General features: G+C 41.9%; 1 protein-coding gene across 1 annotated transcript in view; it reads right to left on the bottom strand.

The window, feature by feature from the left end:
• Positions 1 to 17,056, bottom strand: part of ADPRM (ADP-ribose/CDP-alcohol diphosphatase, manganese dependent) — a 323,254-nt gene that overhangs the window by 40,985 nt on the left and 265,213 nt on the right. Inside the window, exon 7 of the transcript XR_014013981.1 lies at positions 1,236 to 1,275. The gene's annotated coding sequence lies outside the window, so the exon portion shown is untranslated. The remainder of the gene's footprint in view (positions 1 to 1,235; positions 1,276 to 17,056) is intronic.

Raw genomic sequence — 17,056 nt, 5'->3', positions numbered from 1 at the left:
TCCAGAAGTGAAGATCAGAGGCTTCCGCTCGTCATTGACTAACTACAGTGATGCTGAGGGGGACAGGAGGTGTGGAAGAGATAAGTAAAGCCCGAAGGTTCTTGGGTCACAGAGGTGGACAGCTCATTGCAGAGAGGGAGGCTGACCTTCAAGACGCCTAACACAGCCTGTGCTTTGGGGCTCTGGGAACCACCGACTCTCCGCTCCACCTCTTACTGTCCCGTCACAACACGTGGAAACCTGGAGATAATGAAATGCCTCTGTGCTTGTAGGAGCATCTACCATGTCATCTCCTGGTGTCAGGAGATCCGTGCTCTCGTCTTTCCTCTGTCTCTAACCAGCCAGTCATTTACCTCTGGGTTTTTGTTAGTGTTTTAATGTAGAAAAAAATGGAAACCTCTACCTGGTGCAATTTCTCAGCTTCTAGTCTGAGTCAGAGGAAGGAGAAAAGCACTCAGATTTAAATGCCACTACGTGCCAGGCTTTTTATAGATACAATTTCATTTCATCTAGATGCAAATCTGTGAGATAACTGTTTAGTCACTATTTCATAGATGAGAAAGTGAAGTTCAGAGTCCAGTTGCCTGTTTCCTTCTCTCCAGATGGCACACTCACATCCTCTCTGACCCCCCGAGACAAGAGCACTTGTCACTCTCCAGGTGCCTATTTGGGGCTTTTCATAGTCTGGTACTTTAGTGCTCCCATAATACCTGTGCTTATTTCTATCATTACATCACAACACTTTGTAATATTCTGGTTGAATACATGTGTCTCCTACTCCTTCAGGGCAGATGCTCTTAATTACCTTTGCATGACCAGGTTTTGTACTGCCAAGCATATAGTAAGTGTTCAGTAGACATCTTAAAGTAACATTTGTTTCACTGCAGCACTATTTACAATAGCCAAGACATGGTGTATATATATACAATGGAATATTAGCCATAAAAAAAACAACAAAATAATGCCACTTGCAGCAACATGGATGGACCTAGAGATTACCAAACTACGTGAAATGAACCAGAAAGAGAAAGACAAATATCATATGATAGCGTTTATGTATGGAATCTAAAAACAATGATACAAATGAACTTATTTACAAAACAGAAAGAGACTCACAGACATAGAAAACAAACCTAAACAAACCAAAGGGAAAAGAGGGGGAGGGACAAATTAGGAGCTTGAGACTAACATATACACACTACTACATATAAAATATATAACCAAGAAGGACTTACTGTATAGCACAGGGAACCATACTCAGTATCTTGTCATAACCTATAAGGGAAAAGAATTTGAAAAAGAATAGATATATACATATATATGTATAACTGAGTCACTTTGCTGTACAGCTGAAACCAACACAACATTGTAAATCAACTCTACTTCAATGAAAAATAAACAAATAAAATTTAAAAATTAAAAAGAAATAAAGTAACATTTGTTAGGTTATGTGTGTATTTTTTTAGCCTGGAAAAATAGGAAGAAAATTTAAGTGATTCTTAATCCTATCACTCAGATAACACTAGTAACCTTAAAATAATAATAGATGTATTACATGTACATTATTTTTAAAAATCCAAATAGTACCCAAAATGGAAAACAAAAGTTTCTCTTCCTCCGTAAACCCCAATTCCTTTCCATAAAGGAGTCAGACTAAAAATAAAAGTTCCCTTTCCTGGGTATCTTTCTAAACAATGTATATACATGCATACACATATAAACATACATACATACATCTGTATGTATGTGTGAGTGTGTACTCTTAGTATATGTATGGTCTAGAAAAAAGTATATACAGACATGCATTTAGCAGGCTAAATACATTGATCTGTACTTTGCTTTTTCACTTAATAGTATAATTTGGAATTCTCATACCAGGTGAGAGAGAACTACATCATGTTTTCAGCCTATGCATACCAAAGTATTTCATGGTATGAATATTCCACACTTCATTTAACCAGGCCTCAACTACTGAATGATTAGGTTGTTGGCAGCTCCACCCCAACACCCCAGTGATTTCTACAATAACCACCCTTCTCCAAGTACCATGATATCCTTTTGTATCCCTAGCCATATCTTGGCATTGACAATGTTGATGATGCTTAAATTATGCCCTACAAAAATGTCAACAATCTTTTGTCTAAAAGCTCATTCTGGAAGCTGAAAAACAACCCAGTGTAGTTAACAGTACTATGATTGTGCAAGTCTTGTTTATTGCAGAGCCAGATAGCAGTCTAGGATTATAATTCCTTCTTTACACATGATGACAGTCTGACGTGTCACCTTGGTTAGGCTACAGCCCGCCCCCAGTTATTCAATCAAACACAAATCTAGGTGTTACTGTGAAGGTATTTTGTAGATGTGATTAAAGTCCATAATCAGTTGACTTTAAGTAGAGGTTGTGTAGATAATCTGGGTGGGTCTGAATCAATCAATTGAAAGGTTAAGAGCATAACTGAAGCTTCCCTGAAGAAGAAATACCACCTGTGGACAGAAGCTTCAGTTCACACCCCGGGGGCCCAGCTGCCCTGCCTGATGGCTTGCCCTTTGGATTTTGGACTTGCCTAGCTAGCCACCATATGTGCATATCCCAATCCCTGGCAAAAAATCTCTTAATATATATCTCTTACTGGTTTTGTTTCTCTCGTTGAACGCTGACAGATACACGGGCCCAATGTCACAAATCTTACAGCACTCAATATAGTCTTATTTCAAGCACCCAGATCAAGTGGATTCTCTTTTCGTATACTTCGTCAATAGCTTAAATCTATGCTTCATTTTATTTTACTTCCTATCTGGATTATGATTTTTTAAATATGTTTGCTTTTCCTAAAGTCTCTAATTGACTTTCTTTTCTCTTGCTGACAAAAGAAATACATACTTTCTTTACCATGTTGTTATAATCATCCAGCCACTTAATCATTCTATTGCTTGATGCATTTCCATTTTCTTTCATGAAGACATTCTTTTTGGATTTTTTTGCATATTTCTGCTTAATTTTGGCCTGCTGCACAGCTGTCATACTGGAATTTCTTTTATTTACATTTCTCCATTTCTCGTTACTTACATCTTCTTCTTTCTTGGCTTCTACTCAAGTTTTTCTGGAGTAAATACTCAGCCTCCTCAGAAAGGGACCATAGGAGGTAAATTTTAAGTTTCAGAACATTTCAGAAGGCCTTTTCCTTGCCAGCTCCATTTGACTGATAGTATAGCTGATTATAGAATTTAGGTTCAAAATAATTTCTCCCAAAACCTCTGCCTTCTAACATTCAGTGTTGCCATTAAGAAGTCTGCTGACTGGCTAGTTTTGGTCTCTATCTATGACTTTTATTTTTCTTTGAAGTCTTTGAGAATTGTCTCTTTACCTTTTCGTTTCGTTTTTAATATTTATTTATTTATTTTTATTTATTTGGCTGCTCCAGGTCTTAGTTGTGGCATACAGGATCTAGTTCCCTGACCAGGGATCTAACCTGGGCACCCTGCAATGGGAGCGTGGAGTCTTAACCACTGGACCACCAGGGAAGTCCCATCTTTACCTTCGTTTTTCTGGAATTTCACCTGTGTTGATATGGATCTTTCTGGAAATTAACATGATGTGTCAGTGCGGTTCTTTCTGGAACTTTATATGATTTGTGACAGCCTAGATCTTTCTTCATTTAGGCTAGTCTGCACTAGAAAGGCCCTTAGAATCCCCAAACACATCTCTTTATAGCCTTGGAAATGCTGTTACTTCTATGTATCAATATCATTGTCTTGCCTTCCTTCCTTTTCTCTGTAGGTTCTTTCTGGAGCTCCACTTGGAAGGTGTGTCTCTTGAATCCGTTTTATTCTCATTCTCCTTAACCTCTCACACAGATTTTCCATGTCTTTGATGTTTTGCTCTGTGGTCTGGGAGATATTATTAATAGTTTCTTCCAGCCCTTTATTGGATTTTTAATTTTAGCCACCAGGTGTTTACTTTCCAAGAGCTTTCATATCTTTAAAAATACTATTTTTTATGATACACTTTTGTTGTCTTATGATTACAATATCTTCCCAAAGGGCTATGAGGTTACTAATTGGAGCTTTTTTTTTTTTTTTTAAGGTTTTCTCTTTTTTTAACTTAGCTTGTTTTTGACACTGACTGTTCTATTTGTTCATTTTGGTCTTTCTCTTCAGTGCAGCTGTTTTTATCATATGTTTAGTAAATGAGGGACAGGGTTAATTTTTCTAAAGAGCTGTCTATTGCTGCTATTTATATTGGACAATTTTCTACTGGGTCTGTTCCATGAATGGGAAGGCTAACTGGGAGTATGTAATGGGTGAAGCTTGTAAGTGAGCAGGTTGCTATAGGGTGAGCAGGTGAGAAACCATATTTTTCTAGTCCATCCATTTTCTCCATTCTCTTAGATGACTATTTCAAATATTTCCCTCTCTTCTCAAACCTCTAAGACCTCCTTCCTCATCTTACTGTTGGCTGGTGATCTTGTTTCCTGTTTCACTGAGAAAAGGGCAGCACTCAATAGAATGTTCATATGCTTTCCCCAACATTACTTCTACATACCTATGGGTTCCTATGCCCTTGACTCCTTTTCTCCAGTTACTGTGGATGAGCTATCTATTCATCAGCTAAGACCAACTCTTCCACTTGTGAAAATCCTGTTGGTGCTAATGTCACTATATATTTAGAATCTGACTACTTCTCACCACCCCCACTGCTACCATCCCGGTCCAAGCCACCATCATGGTTTATTTCAAGACTCCCCCCCTTTTAGTTCATGGTTTCTTCCTTATCACTCAGAGCTTATTCTCAATGCAGCAGACAACACGATGCTGTCAAAATTCAATTATAGCGTGGCATTTCTTCATCAAAAAGCCTCCAGGGGCTTGCCATGTCATCATAAAACCCCGAATCTTTACTATGCATGTATGATGTATGATGATTTAACTCTCCATCACCTCTCTGAGGTCATCCCCCACGGTTTTCCCCCTCATTTACTCCAATTCAGCAGCAGTGGCCTCCAGGCTATTTCCAGAACACACCTGACCACCTGGCGTCTCAGAGTCTCCACCCCTGCTCTTTGCCCACATGTACAAATGGCTTACACCTTCATTTCTAGATCTTTATTGAAAACTCACATTTTTAAGACGAGTTTCTTGCATCACGTTGGGGTTTTGGATCCCCACAATCTAAATATTTTTTATTTTAATATGTAAATTTATACAATTAGCTTTTATTTACATAAAAGATTTATAGGATCTTAATTCTACCTTGTTACTTTTTTTTTTCCTTAAAGTCTTCTCTTTTTTCGGGACTTCCCTTGGTGGTGCAGTGGTTAAGAATCTGTCTGCCAGTGCAGGGGACACAGGTTCGAGCCCTGGTCCAGGAAGATCCCACATGCCACAGAGCAGCTAAGCCCGTGCGCCACAACTACTGAGCCTGTGCTCTAGAGCCTGTGAGCCACAACTACTGAGCCCACGTGCCACAACTACTGAAGCCTGTGTGCCTAGAGCCCGTGCTCTGCAACAAGAGAAGCCACCACAATGAGAAGCCCGCGCACCACAACAAAGAGTAGCCCCCGCTCGCCGCAGCTAGAGAAAGCCCGCATGCAGCAACGAACACCCAACGCAACCATAAATAAATAAATTTATTTTAAAAAAAAGTCTGCTCTTTTATCTGTTTTCCTATATAAGCTCTGGTTTCTTTGTTTTGAGGGTGGGTGCCATCCTTCTGGTTTTAGGGGGTTTATAGTTACTCCTTCTATTGTCCCTGCTTGTACCTTTGTTCCCTTACATCCTCCAGTTTTCTCAGAGGGTCTTGGCTTGTGTACTTTCTCTTATGTATTTGTCTTCTGTTTTTATAAATTCTTGCTCATTGTTGGGGATAATTAGCTCCCAGCGATTAGCATCATTCCACTGTTCCGTCTGTTTTTTTCCAGTCTCTGGTGGGGAGTCTTGTCCCTCCATCCTTACGCACCTACACCCTGGAATGACAGCATAGCTCTCAATCTGCCTCTCCCCACATTGAGGGCAATGAGTAAATTTTGTAGGGTTGTTTCATTTGTCCTTTCTTTTGCCCCCTCCCAACCTCAGGTAGTATTTCTGGAAAAAAGGACATGAGTGGAGGGCATTCCAATCCCGTCATAATGCACCAAGCTATGCAGAATCTTAGGATCTTCCATCTTATTTCTCTGACTGGCACTTTTCAAAGGTTATGGCTTAGAGTTTCCTTTTATTGCTGATGGGAAAGTTTTTTATTTTAATTTTTTATGTATTGCATTGTTTGGTGGAGATAGAATTTATTACTTCCCCATAATGTTGCTCTTTTACCCTGGAAGAAAATGAATGTCCTTTGGAAGAAACAGTGGGGTGAAGTTGATGGGTGTGTCCTAGGTCTGTTTGCTGAGTTTGGCATCAGACCTGTGATGGTGGTAGCTGCCCCCAGGGGTTCATGGTGCCTATTAGGTGACTTATCAGTCAGTTGTACTCTCTCTTAGAAGGAAAACTTTTTTCCTATAAAGATAACTCTTTATTATCAATCTGTTGAAACATGAAAATGCTTCCCATTGCTACTTAAAACATGCAAAACTAAGAAAGTTAAGGTGGAGGCTAAATAAATAGAAATACAACTTGAATTGATTCAAGATAGTAACTGTGTCTTGGCAACTCCCAATATTTGAAAACTATTGCTTGATTGAAACCTGGCTGTCAGGTCCAGGGAGATGATCTAAGTTTTCCTTGAGCTGTCTCCAGGTTTAGGGCCTGGATGGATGCACATGGCATCTGAAGTCAAAGGTCCTCGTTGTAGCTTTGTATGGATAGCTTCCCGCATGACTTTTCCCAGAGTCTGCTCTAACAGAGGTTTAACGTGGTGCAGCTTCCAGAGTTAAACTGTTACTCCTCCATAGACAAATCGCTAGTCTGGGATAAAATTTGGAATCTCCTTTAGCATTAACTTTCTAATGCAAAATTTTTCCTCTTCAATAAAATGATGTGTTTTTTTCCCTAAAACTCTTTACATCCCACGTAAATTTACTTGGGTAATTAATTGGGGGGGCGGCTGTTCCTCACCACAAATATTATTTCAGCAAAGGTTTTGTAAATGAGGGAGCCATTGAGTCCAATCATAATGTGACCCATCAAAGTTGAGGGCTGACCACTTCCTTTTTTTTCTATACCATATTATTTAAATTTAACAAAAGCTTACGTTGGGCCATTTCAAAAATGTTATTTGACAATGCTGACTGTATGGACTAAACGTTTGTGTCTACGCAAAATTCATATGTTAAAGCCCTAACCCCCAATGGGAGGGTATTAGGATGTGCAGCCTTTGGGAGATGATTAGGTTTAGGTGAGGTCATGGAGGTGGGGCCCTAATGGTGGGATTAGTTCCCTCATAAGAAGAGAAAGATACCTCTCTCTCTCTCCCTCTCTCTCTCTCTCTCTCTCTCTGCACTGATATTTTAAAAACTAAAATGTGGAAGATTTATATTTATCTCTTTTTACATTTCCTACTCTTATTAATCTTTTCATTTACATAAATCTTTTTATTATAACTTTTTCATTGTTCCCAAGGTGATTCTTGTAAGTTAGAGACCTGAGGGAGGGGCCTCTCAGTCTTAGACTGGGCTGGAAAACAAAAATTTGCCTAACAGCCCAAACACGGGGGATGAAATGCAGATTGCATAAGACAGACTGGATAAACCAGGTTCACTGAGAAATCGGTGTACTTCTAAGTTTCTGGTTCTGCATATCTTCACCTACTGAAATTCCATCACAAAGCATTCAAGTCATTTGCAGCCTAAAAAGCTGACTTGCCCATCTGACTATATGTTCTCTGTTGTAGTGAAGGAGAGTATAACATGTGATCCAGGCTGCATGAAGGGTGTAGAAAAAGGACACACCTAGCCTACTCAGATTCTCATCTCAGCCCTGCTGTGTGACCTTGTGTAACTTATACAATATCTCTGAGCACGGATTATTTTGATCTGTATAATGCAGAACTTTGCTCCAAAGTCCCTTCCAGCCCTTTCTGGTTTATAAATGTGATTGGAGATGCCAGCATGTTCCAAAGGAGAGCAGGACAAAGGTGTACAAAGGAGCCTTTTCGATGCATGAATAACTAAGAAAGGAGAGAGCGATTTTGCAGCAAACAGCCCCACCTGCTCTCTACCCTGAGCCACCTGAGTCAGTTCCTGCTGCTGTCAACACATCCCAGAGGGTCCCCCGAATTTCTGGGGGATGTAAGAGAGGTGCATACATTCCAGACCCTTTCTGCTGATTCTGGGATTGTACAGCAAGCTGCAGCCATTATTTTTATTGCTGATGCCACTTCCTATCGAAACAATTTGGTGCGAATAAGCCCCTATAATAGTAAGCAATGGTTTGGCTGAAAAATTGTCACTAAATACCATTCAAGGCTTTGTTGCTTCTTGGGCATATTGCTAATTATTCCACAGATGAAATAATACCCAGAGGCCCACTGAATGCTAGTAACCAGGGTTTCTTCATGTTCCTGAAGCCTGATGCTGGGTGTGATTAGGAATGTCAAGGCTCTAATCCAGTAAACGATGGCTGCCTCATAGTCTCAACTTCTACAAAATCACAGCCTTCTGCAAGTTGTACCGGAGCTCAGACAAATCAAGGCGTCCGTCTCGTGCCAGAATTGGTGGAGGAGCTGTGGTGTGGGTGAGGGTCTCCTTGGAGCTCCCCAGGAGGGCTTCTGGGGTGAACAGAGAGGCAGTGTTTGTAGGGGGCTGGAGTGAAATCACGAGGTCTGGCAGGACCACCTCATAACTGGATCGATGCTATAGTCCCAGCAAGGAAAAGCAAGGTTGGTAATACAAGGGGAGTAAATAAATACTGGGGGCAGGGTGAAGGTGGGGAGATTAGAATATCCACATCCAGAGCAGTCTATGCAGACTTTGTTTTCACCTGATCAAGGAAGCAGGTGGTTGTGTCTTCCATCTCCTGACACAGTGCCACCCCCACCCTCAGTTTCCCTGGGGCCCAGGGAGTGTGGTGCCCACTCCTCTTCATCCTCAGGATGCTTCAATTGGCCCGAAGGCCATGCTGGGACTCACAGGGCTTTGATCACACTGGGACTCACAGGGAACTAAGGCAGGATCCTACGGAGGAGCACAGGGTCATGGAACTAACATATGCTTCCTACATATGTTCTCTGGACATTTTACTTCTCAATTTACATACTTTTTTCCTGAATGGTCTCAAATACTCCTATTACTTTATTTACCATCTGTATGCTGACGGCTTTCAAATCTCTGTCTTTAGCCCAGCTTTCTCTCCTGAACCACAAACTCAAATACCCAAATTTCTCCCCCGTGAGCAAAAGTTAAACCCAGTATTGATGATGCCACAGGAATCCTTTTACACAGGGAATGTAAACATGCATAATTTTGGAGGTTAATCTGGCCATACTACCAAATCTAAAATTAGGCATAATATTTGAACCTAACTTTCCACTTACAGGTATCTATTCTATAAAATATTCCATTTACATGACACAACTAAAGTAATCAAAGTGGGGGTGGGGGAGGGATAAATTAGGAGTTTGGGATTAGCAGATACAAACTACTGTATATAAAATAGATGAACAACAAGGACCTACTGTATAGCACAGGGAACTGTATTCAATATCCTGTAATAATCCATAATGGAAAAGAATATGAAAAAGAATATATATAACTGAATCACTATGCTGTACACCAGAAACTAATACAGTATTGTGAGTCAACTATACTTCAATTTAAAAAATTTTTAAATAAACTTATTGAAGCAGAAAATAAAATGGTGGTTTCCAAGGGATTGGGGGAGGGGAGGTGTTGCTCAATGAGCATCGAGTTACTGTTACACAAGAGGAATAAGTTCTAGAGATCTGCTGTACGACATCATGCCTATAGTTACTAATATGGTACCATGCAAGCAAAAATTTCTTAAGAAGTTAGATCTTGCGTTGTGTTCTTACCACACACACAAATAAAAAACAAAACAAAGGGACAAGAAAACATTTGGTGGTGATAGAGATGTTTATTACCATGGTTCTTGTGATGGTATCATGGGTGTCTGCACATATCTAAATTAATCAGATTGTGTCCATTAAATATGGGCAGTTTTTTTGTATATCAATTATACCCTAAGAAAGCTGTTTAAAAAAAAAAAAGAACTGGAAAAATATGCACAAAAGTGTGCAAAGATGTACGTATAAGATTATTTTTTGCAGGATTTTCTACAAAAGTGCAAAATGGGAAATAGTCTAAGTAACTACCCCAAATGGATAGGAGTCAACAAAAATTTTCCCGTTAAAGGCCAGATAATAGATGTTTCTGGCTTTGCAGGGCAGTTTTTCTCACAACTACTCTACTCTGCCCTTGTAGTGTAAAGGCAACCATAGATGAAATGTAAATGAATGGACTTGGCTGTGTTCTAATAAAAAAAAAAAAAAAAAAGGTGGACTGGAGTTTACCTGTAGGCTGCAGTTTGCTGACCCGTGATGTAAGGGTTTTCTTTCAGCCCCCCCAGATAGGGCAGGCCAAAGTGTCTGGCGGTTAATGCTACCAGGCACAACCATCATCCAATGATCGAGAGGATTTGGAGGATAAACACTCCAGGTTCCTTGCCCTTTGGAGGGGAAGCAACTTGAGATTCCTGTGAGGACTGAGTCTGAGTTGCCTACAGCAGCAACTTGCCCATTAACATAACCTCAATTGGCTTTTTTCCTTTCCCTGCCTCAATTCTCACTCCCTGAGGGGACTTTCTGAGATCGTTCAGATCTTTCTGAACCACTTGAACTCAAATTTTTGTCTCAGAATTTGTTTCTGGGGGAAACCCAGCCCAAAATGGTGGATTAAAGAAGTGGTCCTAGGAAGCAGAACCTCAGGAGGGGTTTCTGAGGTTGGATCCCTCTCCAACCATATGACAACAAGGGCCCTATTTCTACTGCTGATGTTAAGGAGGTATGGTCAAAAGCACCACCATGAGGTAGAATCACCTTTACTAAGATTCTCAGGTATGCTTTTTTGGGATAGAATGATAGGTGGAAGGGGTGCTTGAAAAATATAGGCACAGTAGTAATGATAAGGATTATAGAGTTGGGTGCTGTTTACTGCCATAGAAGCTCTACGGGAAGAAAATAACAGAATCAGGTCAAACAATTAACTTACAGCATGGGGAGAATGCCAGAAATTATCCACAGCAATTTTTTTTTTTTTTTTTTTTTTGCGGTACGTGGGCCTCTCACTGCTGTGGCCTCTCCCGTTGCGGAGCACAGGCTCCGGATGCGCAGCCTCAGCGGCCATGGCTCATGGGCCCAGCCACTCCATGGCATGTGGGATCTTCCCGGACCGGGGCACGAACCCGCGTCCCCTGCATCAGCAGGCGGACTCTCAACCACTGTGCCACCAGGGAAGCCCTCCACAGCAATATTTAAAGGGACTCTCATCTCCTGCAAGCAGAGGGCACACTATGCTAAAAATCAGACCCAAGACTTCATTAGAAGAGCGGCAAAATTATAAAGAGGATGAATGCACAACCCAGTATGTCTCCTGTGCTGATTATTGAGAACTCTGAACCACTATAGTCCTCTGAATTCCATAGGTCAACAGGCGTGGCTTTCTCCTCTTGCTAGAGGAGATTGACCTTATTACCTGGAGATCACCAATGGGGACTCATAAGGAACATGCCTTAAAAGAGTAAGCTTGTCCTTCTCAAGATCTGCCTCTGCTTTCTCTCATTGTTTCAAGCCCAATAATAAGAATCCAGATTCAGCATGACTCAAGCAAGAAAGTGCTATTCCTGTTGCTTGAAGAAAGTGATTGTTTTCCAAAAGAGCTGCAGGGCATGGCTCATGTGTACTGGAATGATTTGACAGAACATAGGTGGGTTCCAGAGGGTGTTGGACCAAAGAAGCTGACATCTAAAGGTAAGAGTAGAAAGTTTATTTATATAGAAGTATACTCTCCATTGACTGTAGACTTAACATTCTGGTGATGATACTAGGAACTGGGGAAAAATGTTGGAATGGCTCCTTCTTGAAGTTTGGAAACAGTGTTGTTTTACGGAAGATGAAGCAGAGATACTGGAATTGACTTGGCATAGTTTTGAGGAAGATATCAATAGGCTCGGAGGCACGCATGCTAGAATGGATTTTTAAGGAAGACCAGACAACTCACCAGCTGACTGTATTCCCTGGGAGGATCCAAGGAAGAGGACTTTCAGTAAAGAAATAAGTAATGTGCTAGCGTAAGGGACTCCATCCTTGGTAAGGAGCTCAGTGGTAGCTTCCTCCATAGCCCAGGGTTGATAGTTGGAGATGCTGCAGTAGAACTAGGCTCCTTAGGACCCATGGAAATGACAGGATTCCAGAAGAGCAGATGCAAGGTCGTGGCTTGTAACCATCAGAGGCATGGTGGATTTATGATCATAATGGACAGTAATGCTGGAATACCAACTAGGAGGCCTCAGACTGCAGGGCTCTGCGGCAGAGAGTAATAGACCATGGTATTACTAGGGGCAGCTTACTGGGGAGCCAACAAGGGTATTGCTTGGTTTATAGACCCAAACTAGACCAAGGGCAGATGATCAGAAGGCTGAAGTTGGCTGCCTAGTGAAATATAATAATCCCTCATCCAGTTTCCAGATCTGAGCCAGTTCTCAGATCCAGAATCCTGTGATTGAGAGAGATACTAGATTCTCTTGCAGAAAATCCTATGAAGACTCAGAAAGTATATATAGTACTAATTGCCCCAATCCTTCTCCAAAGGGACCTACACTGCAGAAATGGGAAATACCCATACAGTAAATACTGCACTGAGCACTGCAGAAAGTGAAGTACCCACATATTTCAAGAGCTCTTGGGGGCTTCCCTGGTGGCGCAGTGGTTGAGAGTCCGCCTGCCGATGCAGGGGACACGGGTTCGTGCCCCAGTGCGGGAAGATCCCACATGCCACAGAGCGGCTGGGCCCGTGAGCCGTGGCCGCTGAGCCTGCGCGTCCGGAGCCGCCTGTGCTCCGCAACGGGAGAGGCCACAACAGTGAGAGGCCCACATACCAAAGAAAAAAGAAAAAAAAAAAGAAGAGCTCTTGGATCCAGGGTTTGAGCTGACACTAATACCAGAGAAACCAAAGCACCATCTTGATGACCTTGTTAAGAGTGGGTGAGTAAAAACTAGGTGATAAATGGAGTCTTGGCCCAAGTCCACTCCATAAATGCCCAATGAGTCTGCCAACCCACACTGTGATAATATTCATGGGTTCTGAGCGCTTAATTGTGTTGGATATACTTAGCAGCTGGAAGAACCCTCACATTGGTTCCTGACCTGCAGAGTGAAAGCTATTACAGTAGAAAGGGCCAAGTGGATGCCCTGAAACTGCTCACCATTCCAGCCAAGATGGTAAATTAGAAGCAATAACTCATCCCAGCTGAAATGGCAGAAACTAGGGCTACATTAAGAGACTGAAAGGTTGCAGAGGTGGTTGTCCCCATATCTCCGTTTGATTCTCTGGTATGACTTCTGCAAAAACTAGATGGATCATAAAGGAGGAAGGTAAACCTGTGTAAATATAACTCACTAAACAGTAGATCCAGTTATAGCTGCTTTGTATCCTTACTGGAACAGACCTACACTAAGGGAGGCTCTTGGTGTGTAGCTATCATATTGTATCATATTGTACTGTATCATATCGTATCGTATTGTACTGTATCGTATCGTATGGTATCGTACTGTATCGTATCGTATCGTATTGTATTGTACTGTATTGCATAAAGGGGTGTTGCTGTGGACAGAAATTAGAGAGTTGACGCACTAAACCCAACACAGGGGTCGTTCTAAAATAGTGGTAGGGGAAAAACCTCTCGGGGGGCAGAGCTTAGAGCAGTACACCAGGCCATCAGAGAGCAGTGGCCTGAGAAAAGGATATATCCAGATTCCTTGGTGGTGGCAAACGTCCAACTGGACATAAAAAGAACTGCTTTATTTATTTTATTTTTGGCTGCATCAGGTCTTAGTTGCAGAATCATTGCAGTGCTCAGGCTTCTCTCTAGTTGAGGCGCATGGGTTTAGTTGCTCCGTGGCATGTGGGACCTTAGTTCTCCGACCAGGGATCGAACCCACGTCCCCTGCATTGCAAGGTGGATTCTTAACCACTGGACCACCAGGGAAGTGCCAGAAGAACTGCTTTAAAACACTGGTAATAAACATCTAGGAATTAATTTTTCTAAAAAACACCATTCACTATGAGATGCTTTGGAATAAATTTAAGAAGAAAGGCACATACATCTTAAAATTTACCAAATCTTACTGAACAACATAAAACAAGATCCAAATATATAGAAATAACCATGATAATAATAATAACAACCAGCACTAATACAACACTTATATGGCAAATATTATAGTAAATGCTTTACTTATCGTGGTTTTGGATGGGAATACTTAAATGTCACCCAATGTCCACTTTCTCTAAGTTAATGTTTAAATTTACTGTAATCTAATGAGGATCCCCACAGGCATTTTTTTTTTTTTTTTTTTTTTTTGCGGTACGCGGGCCTCTCACTGTTGTGGCCTCTCCCATTGCAGAGCACAGGCTCCGGACGCGCAGGCTCAGCGGCCATGGCTCACGAGCCCAGCCACTCCGCGGCATGTGGGATCCTCCCGGACCGGGGCACGAACCCGTGTCCCCTGCATCAGCAGGTGGACTCTCAACCACTGCGCCACCAGGGAAGCCCCCCACAGGCATTTTTAAATTGTATAAACTACTTTAAATTTTCATTCGGCAGAATAAATTCCTGAGAACAGACAACAAACAGGCAAAAGAAGCCTAGTGAGGAGAGCTGTCTTAACAGTCAATGTAATCAAATCAACGTTGGTTTTTACAGAAACATACAAGTAGGTAAGCGAAACAGAATTGAGACTGAATTATATATACATAATATATATTTACATATATAGCGATGAATGTAGTACTTTAATTTACTGGGGGGAAATCATGGTTTATTTAATTGCTATGCTTCATGAAGTTTGGGCACAGAGAAGTAGAATGGGAGATACCTAGACAGGTCTGCCCCATGAAGGCAGATCTTTCAGTGGGTTGTTTATCCATCAGAGGGGGGGAGCAGGGAGAGAATGACCTTGAAGGCGTGAAGAATGTTAACACAGTGACCATTCCCACTAATATGTGTGGACCAAAAGGTATCTCCAGGGACTGTTCAACCAGATTAGGGACTCTATCATCTGTGTGCGAGGAAAGGTCTATGGAAGGTAGAGGGGAAAACCACAAAGGCGATTGTCAGAAGGGTAAGTATGAAGTGGGTGCTAAAGTCTTGCTTCCTCCGTGAGAAGGGAAGGAAGGCTTGGCAGAGTGGCAAAACCATCCCCTCAACTTTGACCTGCACTATTTTTCTTCCTTTAACCCAGTGGTTCACACACACACACAAACCGTTAGAACCAATCAATGAATTCAATAAAGTTGGCAGGATACAAACTCAACATAGAAAAATCAGTTGCATTTCTACACACTAACAATAAATTATCAAAAAAGGAAATTAAGAAAAGAATCTCATTTGCAATAACTTCAAAAGAATAAAAGGCTTAGGAATACACTTAACCAAGGAGGAAAAAGACATGTACCCTGAAAACTACGTAACACTGATGCAAGAAATTAAATGCAAGAAATTAAAGAAGACACAGACGAATGGAAAGACATCCCGTGTTCTCACAGTGGAAGGCTTACTGTTGTTAAAGCGTCTAGCCTGAGCTAATATATCACCTGGGTGGATAATATCAGAGGATAGAGTATGATATTATACGATTTGTGTTAATCAGCTTTCGTTTCACTTCTGGAACAACTCACACTGATTTCCCTGCAGGAATGTCTTTCCCTTTCTCTCTCTCCTTTCTTATTCTCTCTGGTGGCTTTTTGGTTCCCATTTCCCCTCTACCCTGTCCCTGCTTTTGTTTATTTTCCCCTGCTGGCTTATAATCTTTATTTACTTAAGGCATCCATGAGTGACCTTTTTTACTTATTCCAGAGAAAGAGGAAGAGAACAGTCAGATGGTATGAGAAGAGCAGAGGTGGGAAGATTCGGAGGGTGAGAGGAAGAAGACATGGGCACCTGTGTGTGCCCCTGTGACAGTCAGAGGCATCACATGGGCCTCTCATATCTCCTGAAATGTACACAAGGAATCTCAGTGAGTAGGATAGTTGCTGTTGTTGAAAAGCTGTGAGTAAATTTCCAAGGCTGGCAATGACAGGTTCCCATCTTCTAGAGAGAACATCCCAGTCGGGTAGAAGCTCCCTCAAGAGATTCTTAAGAGCTGGACCTGGCCCATCATCACCCACCAAGAGGCCAGAAGGCATCCAGGGAGGAAGTTGGGGATGAGAACGCTATGACTTTCCTCTCTCCCTGCCATGCTTCACCCCATCCTAAATCAGCAGAGGGACTGCACCAAAGGAACTATTGGCAGAAATAGAGGTGTTCACAGATAGTAAGATTAAGATCTCATTCCAGTTGGATATTATCTGTTCCTATGAAAAAAGGTGTGGGATTGGGGAAGGGGGAGACAATTGGAGCTCAACGGCAGATGGTGGGGTGTAGAGAGCAGTCAGCAGTGGAGCGGTCGACTCACCCATCGGTCGTGGCAAGAAAGTGCTGGTTTCCCAGGGCCTGGGCTTAAGTGGTCTTGTTGTGATAAGGAAGCACAAATCTGCCTGCATCTTAGATCTGTTTCTTTTACTTTAACCTTTGTAACCTATTGCTTTTGCTTCCAGTTAAGAATGTTGCCTATAGCCTGAAATATACAAATCTCAAGGCTCTGACTAAGGGTATCACGGTTTTCCATTCATACAGGATAAAAAGTTGCAGAACAGAGAATAACATTTGTCTTGCTGGAGGTTTACAGGAACATCAAGAACAAAGGATTGGGCTTCCCTGGTGGCGCAGTGGTTGAGAATCTGCCTGCCGATGCAGGGGACACGGGTTCGAGCCCTGGTCTGGGAGGATCCCACATGCCGCGGAGCGGCTAGGCCTGTGAGCCACAACTACTGAGCCTGTGCGTCTGGAG

This window comes from Mesoplodon bidens (genome assembly GCF_964165515.1).
Source record: "Mesoplodon bidens genome assembly, chromosome: 19".
Taxonomy (NCBI): Eukaryota; Metazoa; Chordata; class Mammalia; order Artiodactyla; family Ziphiidae; genus Mesoplodon; species Mesoplodon bidens.
This window is presented reverse-complemented; position numbering and strand designations above follow the sequence as displayed.